Raw genomic sequence first — 7,156 nt, forward strand, 5'->3', positions numbered from 1 at the left:
CGTGATGTACTGTCGGCAACATTACCTCATTGCCGTGAATCCATGGTTGCCGAGTGTTACTCTTGGCGTCTATGAATTTGCCGAGTGCCTATGGTTTGACGCTCAACGAAGAGCCAGACACCCGGCGTATAAGAAAATTCGAGTAGTGCGAGGAAGCCCAGTCTCCACTGCAAGTCCAAGAGAAGTAGCGGCGGTGATATGGAAAGCATAGCTTGTTATCCCCTTGTCGTAGTAAACGACCATAGGTAGCCTCATCTGCTCCCCATGGCGATTCAAGACATCGGGGCCGACTGCGCCCCTCAAGCCTCAAAGACGAAGAGCCGCCTTCTCAGGGCCGGCTGGTCCAGGCGGCCGGCTGCCAGAGGGCGGTGATCCTTAGAAGAAAGCAATGAGACGGGCCGACTCCTAGCAGGCGGCCTCCAGAGAGGCTGGCTCCTAGCAGGCAGCCCCTCACGCCCTTGAAGTTTGCACCACATTATGGCGACGAGACAGACGTGGCTACAGTACAGCCTGCCACCCCCGAATCCAGGCCAGAGCGTGGCCACAGTGCAGCGTACTGGGCAGACGTCCCCATTTGATGCGACACTGTTGCCACGCAGCCCATGACATCACTCATGGCAGAGAATGCCATGCTTCCATTACAGACTGTTTGTACGGCCCGCAGGCGGCGGGCCCTACCTGTCCGTGAGAAGCCAGAAGGTGGCGAGTTGGACCAGTCGACATGAGGGGAGGCCGGCTCCCAGCAGGCGGCCCTCCCCCTCCCCAAATTCTGTGCGCCATTAATTAAAAGAGACGGGGAGTGGTTATAGTGAACGCCCGCCAGGCAGCGGTACTGTAGCCACGCCTTCCCCGACAAAGCACATATCATCAGTGGCATTGCCATAGTGCTAAGCAGCCGGCAGGACCCGCAAGCAGCAGGCACGACCTGTCGGTAAAGTACGAGACAGCCGGCGAGGCCCGCCACGGAGAAGCCGGTGACCATAGACACTGACAGTCGGGTCCTACACCAGGCCAGATTACCATTGTACCCCTGGGGGTAGGCCTATATAAATCCCCCAGGGCACCCATGAAAGGGTTCAGACCTTAGTCCACCCAAACACACACATAGAGAGAGGAAGCTAGGGCTAACCTTGTTCTTCTTCCCCCTCTAGAGAAATAGCTCAAGGAGCAAGCTTATAACCACCATTGTTGCTTGAGTGATCATGCGGAGACCCCGCAGAGCAGGAGTAGGGGTATTATCTCCTAGGAGAGCCCCGAACCTGGGTAAGAAGCGCCGACAGGCATGTTTGTGCCTTATCCCGTTTCCTGGCACCGACGACGTATTATTAGCCCCCTCCATGATAAGCCACCCATTGGCATATGTCGCACGACACCCCCGACATTTGGCGCCCACCGTGGGGCATGGTGCACCGTCGTCCGGAGATCTGTTCTGGATGGGAACCTTGTTCCTCCCTAGCGAGCGCAGCCAACCCGACACGCCTGATGGCGTTTGCGCCGACGCGCTGCATGGCGCAGAAGTCGCTTGCACGGCGACCAGCCTCGCCGATTTTGTTGGCGAGATCCGCCTCTCCAACGAGCCCGCACCCGACGCGGGAGCAGCCAGCTCCGAGTGCTGCTTCGTCGACCTCCTTGGCAAGCTCTACATCGCCACGAGCCCGACACTAACCTAGAGTCGGTTGGCTCCATCGACCCGATGCTTGTCGACACTGACATGGCTTCCTTCGACTCCTTCCCCGCCAACATGGTGGTCATCGATGACCCGCTCCCTCGCGCGGAGAGCGGCGGCAGCACCGTCATGGAGGTGCTTGTCATCAACCACGATGGAGCCTCCGGTGGAGCCGGCCAGGACCCATTGCAGGCGGCAATGTGGGACCTGTCTACGCCCACTGCGGCAGACACCAACGCAGAGACGTTGGAGGCCTGCCGTGTCTCGCTCGTTGAGAACGCCAAGAAGTTAGCTACCATGAGACGCCTCTCCGAGGCCTTCCAGCGCGAGATCGACCGCATTGTTGGTGGCACGCCAACTGCCGGCGGGCCCAGCCTTGTGGGCACGGTCCAACAGCGAGGCGGTGCCGTCGCCAACATGTTTGGGGTAGACTGCCCTGTCTACGCCATGCCCATGGAGAACATATGTGCTGCCCAGGCGGCAGCAGATGAGCTGGACCACCTGGAGGGCGATGAGCGTCGCTACATGATGGCGCGCGTTCAGCAGCTTATCGACGTGGCTGCCGCGCGGCAAGAAGCCGACTGTCGCACAGAAGAGCCTGGTCAACGGGTTGAGAACCCGCCTCCTTGCCAAGAGGATGGCGCGACCTCCTAGACGCCGACAGGCGGCGTCCGCGACAGACGAGACAAAGAGCCGACTGCCAGCTGTAGCCGAACACGCATCACCATCGAGCGCGACTAAGATGGCCGCCCACGAGCAATGGAGTGACGGGACTACTATCCGCCTTCCCTGCCTCCTCGAAGGGAGAGGCGTGCCTCCCCGCCGCCTGTTGACCACCCGACACTCGGCGACCGGCTAGGCCACCGAGAAGGGGTCGGAGAGAATGACGCCCGCCACTGGATCAACCGCCTCGCTCGATCCCTGGCGCTAGAAGAAGAAGACACGATGGGCCCGCCTTGCTTCGCCCCCACATTCGCGACGAGCCCTTCCCCAAAGGGTTCTTGCTCCCAAGAGACACGCCCAAGTACAACGGCTCCGCGAAGCCAGAGGACTGGCTGGTGGATTACTCCACGACCGTCAGCATAGCAAACGGCAACAAGCATGTTGCCGTGAAGTACGTTCCGCTTATGCTCCAGGGCACGACCCGGACATGGCTGAACAACCTCAAGCCCTACAACGTCAACAACTGGGTGAATTTCACCGAAGTATTCATCCGCAACTTTCAATAGCACCGTTCAAGGCCCGGATGAGTCTACCCGCGACTACCTGACGTGGTGGGATGAACTGCGCAACTCCTGCGAAGGGGTGCATGAGGTCCAAACAATCGAGTACTTCACCGCCGGGTGTTGAGAAGGCACCCTCCTCAAGCATCGACTCCTCTGCGAAGAGCCCGCTACACTCGATGAACTGCTGATCATAGCAGACAAGTACGCCACTGCCGACTCCTCCATGAGGTCGGAGCTCCAAGTGGACGCTTCTGGAAAAGTGCTCCCTTCGGCTCCTAGGACGCCGGTTGCCGACAACAGTCGGCAACAGCAACCGAACGACAACAAGCGCAAGGCTCCGCAGCCGGCTTCCACTAGCCGGTAGGTGGCGACAGTCAAGGACCAGCAGCCTGAAGGGCAGCCCGGCCCCAAGCGCCAGAAGGGCGGCAAGCCTGCTTGTCTGCCCGCCTTCTCCTACGAGCAAACCCTCGATGCCCCCTGCAAATTCCACAGCGGCGCAAAGCCGTCCAATCACACCACCCGAAGTGCCACTGGCTCATCCGAATCTCCAAGGGCGAAGGACTGCTGCCCCCTCTACCTGCTGACCCGCCGCCGCCTCCTCTCTAGCAGCCGGCGGCCCGTCCAGCAGTTAGCGATGTTCAAGATGACTACCCTGAAGAGCACGGAGCCTACGTCATCTTCACCAGTGTGGCTAGCGACCAGCGCAACCGGCGTCAGCAGCACCGAGAGGTGAACGTCGTCGCTTCAAGTGCCCCAGAATTCATGCACTGGTCCGAGAAGCCCATCAGCTGGAGCCGTGCTGACCACCTGGAGGTGATGCCCTCTCCGGGTTCTTATACTCTGGTGTTGGATGCCACCCTTGTAACGGAGAGACGAGCTACTTGCTTCTCCCGGATTCTGATAGATGGCGGTAGCAGCATCAACATCCTTTACCGCGATACCATGGAGAAGTTATGCATCAAAGAGAGGCAGCTCCAGCCCAGCCGGACTTTTTTCCATGGCATTGTGCTCGGCCTGTCCTGCTCACTAATCAACAAGATCAAGATAGCTGTCATCTTTGGAGACAAAGATCATTTCCGCTGCGAAGCAATTTGGTTCGAGCTGGTTGACCTGGAGAGTCCTTATCATGTACTCTTGGGTCGGCCAACGCTAGCCAAGTTCATGGTGGTGCCCCATTGCGCTTACCTCAAGATGAAGACGCCATGAACTAGGGGCATTATCACGATATCCGGAGACTACAAGAAGTCGGCCGACTGTGCTGCAACTAGCAGCCAGCTGGCTATGTTGTCTGATTTTTTCGAGGCCGGGGTGTGGAAAGTAGTCCAGAGAAAGAAGAAACCAAGGTCGGCAACGGCGGTGGCGGCGGCGTCCGACAGATCAGTCGAGATCCGAGCCGCCAGGACTCTTCATTTTAATTCCCTTTTGGGCCTGGGTGGGCTTGAACAGTGTGGTATGGCTCTGGGCCGGCCTAAGGATGGGTATGAGGCCCATCACCAGGCAATGCAGAGTTGGCCGGGGTTAGCTGGGTATGAGGCCCAGGCTAACCCGGACTCTACGTCCACTGGAGTCGAAGGCCTGTGCATGCGATCGACAGATCGTTCTTCGCTTTGCCCCATGCTGCTGCCGTTGCTGTGCCCTAGGGATTGTCGCCGCGGGGGGCCGTCGGGTTTTGCCAGCTGCGGTCCGGGGCGGGCCACTCGAATCCATCCCCTGATGACGATACAGGGTGACGCTGCAGTGACCGGTCCAAAGATCCCGGTGGTTGCCGGGGCGGCGCCGGCTGGCCGTGGTGGCGGGGTCCCTCAAGGGCAGCGGCCTGCGTTGCCAGCGGGTCGGGGCGCGCCGCCGGGGCCGCGACCCGCGATGGCTGCTGGGCGCGGTGCCCCGCCAGGGCCGCGACCTGCACCGGCTATGGGGGCACTGCCGGCCACAGGGCGTGGCGGTCAGGGCCTCAGGCCACCACCACCGGCTGTTTCTTCTGCTGCTTTGGGCTGCGGTGATAATCTGCCAAGACCGCCGACACCCGGGGAGGCTGTGGTTGCACCTCACAAGCAGGCTTCAGTGCTGATTCAGCCGCCGCATGCCCCGCCTCCACCACATTACGTTGCTAGGCCGCCTCAGAAGCGCGTCGTGATAACGCAGATTCCACCAGCGCAACCTATGGCGGGTGAGGGTGGTGCGGATGCAGCTCGGGCGCCAGCTAATCGTGGCGGTAATGGTCCACCCCGAGGAAAGTGGGGTGATGATGGATAAATGCTTATGGGGACGAACAACATCGTGGCTCCTCGTCTATGGGTGGCGGGCGTAGCTATGCATGGCAGGGTGATGGGTCCGCTGAACAACCTTTCTATGGCCCTCCGGGAGGTTTTTTCGAGGGGCGTCTGGCCCTGACTACAGGCAGCGAGGCGGCTACCGAGGTCATCATGGGTGTTGGTGTCAAAACCGGCGGATCTCGGGTAGGGGGTCCCGAACTGTGCGTCTAAGGCCGATGGTAACAGGAGGCAGGGGACACGATGTTTACCCAGGTTCGGGCCCTCTTGATGGAGGTAATACCCTACGTCCTGCTTGATTGTTCTTGATGATATGAATATTACAATAGTTGATCTACCACGAGATCGTAGAGGCTAAACCCTAGAAGCTAGCCTATGGTATGATTGTCTGTTGTCCTACGGACTAAACCCTCCGGTTTATATAGACACTGGAGGGGGCTAGGGTTACACAGAGTCGGTTACAAGGGAGGAGATCTACATATCCGTATTGCCCAGCTTGCCTTCCACGTCAAGGAGAGTCCCATCTGGACACGAGACGAAGTCTTCAATCTTGTATCTTCATAGTCCAACAGTCCGGTCAAAGGATATAGTCCGGCTGTCTGGAGACCCCCTAATCCAGGACTCCCTCAGTAGCCCCTGAACCAGGCTTCAATGACGATGAGTCCGGCGCGCAGTATTGTCTTCGGCATTGCAAGGCGGGTTCTTCTCCAAATCCTGAATATCTGCTAAGTAGTGTCCGGCTCCCATAAATGTTTAGACTTCTTGGCTTCTACGCCCAATAAGGGCTATCTTCCACGCATCGAGCGAATACGATGAGCCAGGGCGTTTTTACATTTGCCCCCCTAGCCATGTAAATAAATCGTCTATTAAAGGGATGGAGATTCTTAGATCCAATCCACACCATCCTCCCTCGGCGAGAATCCATCAGAGTGCGCTCAAAAAAAATCCATTCCATCATGGCCAGCCACCATAGCTCCTCCTCTCGCTCCCGTAGCCCTAAGCCTGGTGATTGGGAGAAGTGTTCCGTCCCGCACAACCAATTAGTAGAGTTGCAGACCCAGGGATTTCTCCCTCCAGCGTATATGATCCCCATTCGAGCCGGGCTCGCCACCTATAATGGCGGGGAGCAAGCGGAGAGCTTCCCCAATCCCTCCAAAGGGGAGCGGGTATGCCTTGTCCCTTACCTACTAAGGGGACTCGGGTTTCCAATTCACCCATTCCTCCGCGGGCTCCTGGAGTTTTACGGCCTCCAGTTGCATAATTTCACCCCTGCTTCCATATTACACATCGCCGGTTATGTTGCCCTTTGTGAGCTGTTTCTGGGCTGCAAGGCTCATTTCAAGCTGTGGAAAAGGCTATTCTGCCTTGTGCCCCGCACACAGAAGGGGTCACTTTATCAAGTGGGCAGAGCCAAAATATGGCGCATCGCCGAGACTGGTTACCTATCCGGTACTCCGAAGAAGACGTCTGAAGACTGGCCTTCGGAGTGGTTTTACATGGAGGACGTCCCCCTTCCAGACCCTATTCGGTGGGGTCTTCCTGAGTTCAACAACGCTCCTCTGAAGAAACGCCAAAGCTGGCGCCCACGGAGCCCCCAGGAGGAAGGCAACGGAGAAGTCCTTTACCTGATGAACCAGATTAAAGCGCTGGCTCAATCAGGATTGACAATAATTGAGGTTATGTCAATATGCATAATGCGGGGGGGGGGGGGTGCAGCCGCTTCAATATCGAGGGCACCCCCTGTGGTGTTTTAACGGGGAAGATGATGCCACCCATTGCGGGCGTAAGGGACCGGACTCCGCTGCTTCTTTAGCAAAAATTCTGTCCGAGTTGTTCAAGGGAGAGGAAGAGGAGTTCATCCGTATCAAGCCACGGGATGGATTCTCCATGTACAACCCTCCAAGCTGGGTGAGTTGTACCTCTTTACCCCCGACCTTCCCGCATTCTTCGTCGTAGATACTCACCTTGCCATTTCGCGGCAGGAACTGCGAAAA

The sequence above is a fragment of the Triticum dicoccoides genome, chromosome 5A (assembly GCF_002162155.2).
Source record: "Triticum dicoccoides isolate Atlit2015 ecotype Zavitan chromosome 5A, WEW_v2.0, whole genome shotgun sequence".
In the NCBI taxonomy this organism is placed as follows: domain Eukaryota; kingdom Viridiplantae; phylum Streptophyta; class Magnoliopsida; order Poales; family Poaceae; genus Triticum; species Triticum dicoccoides.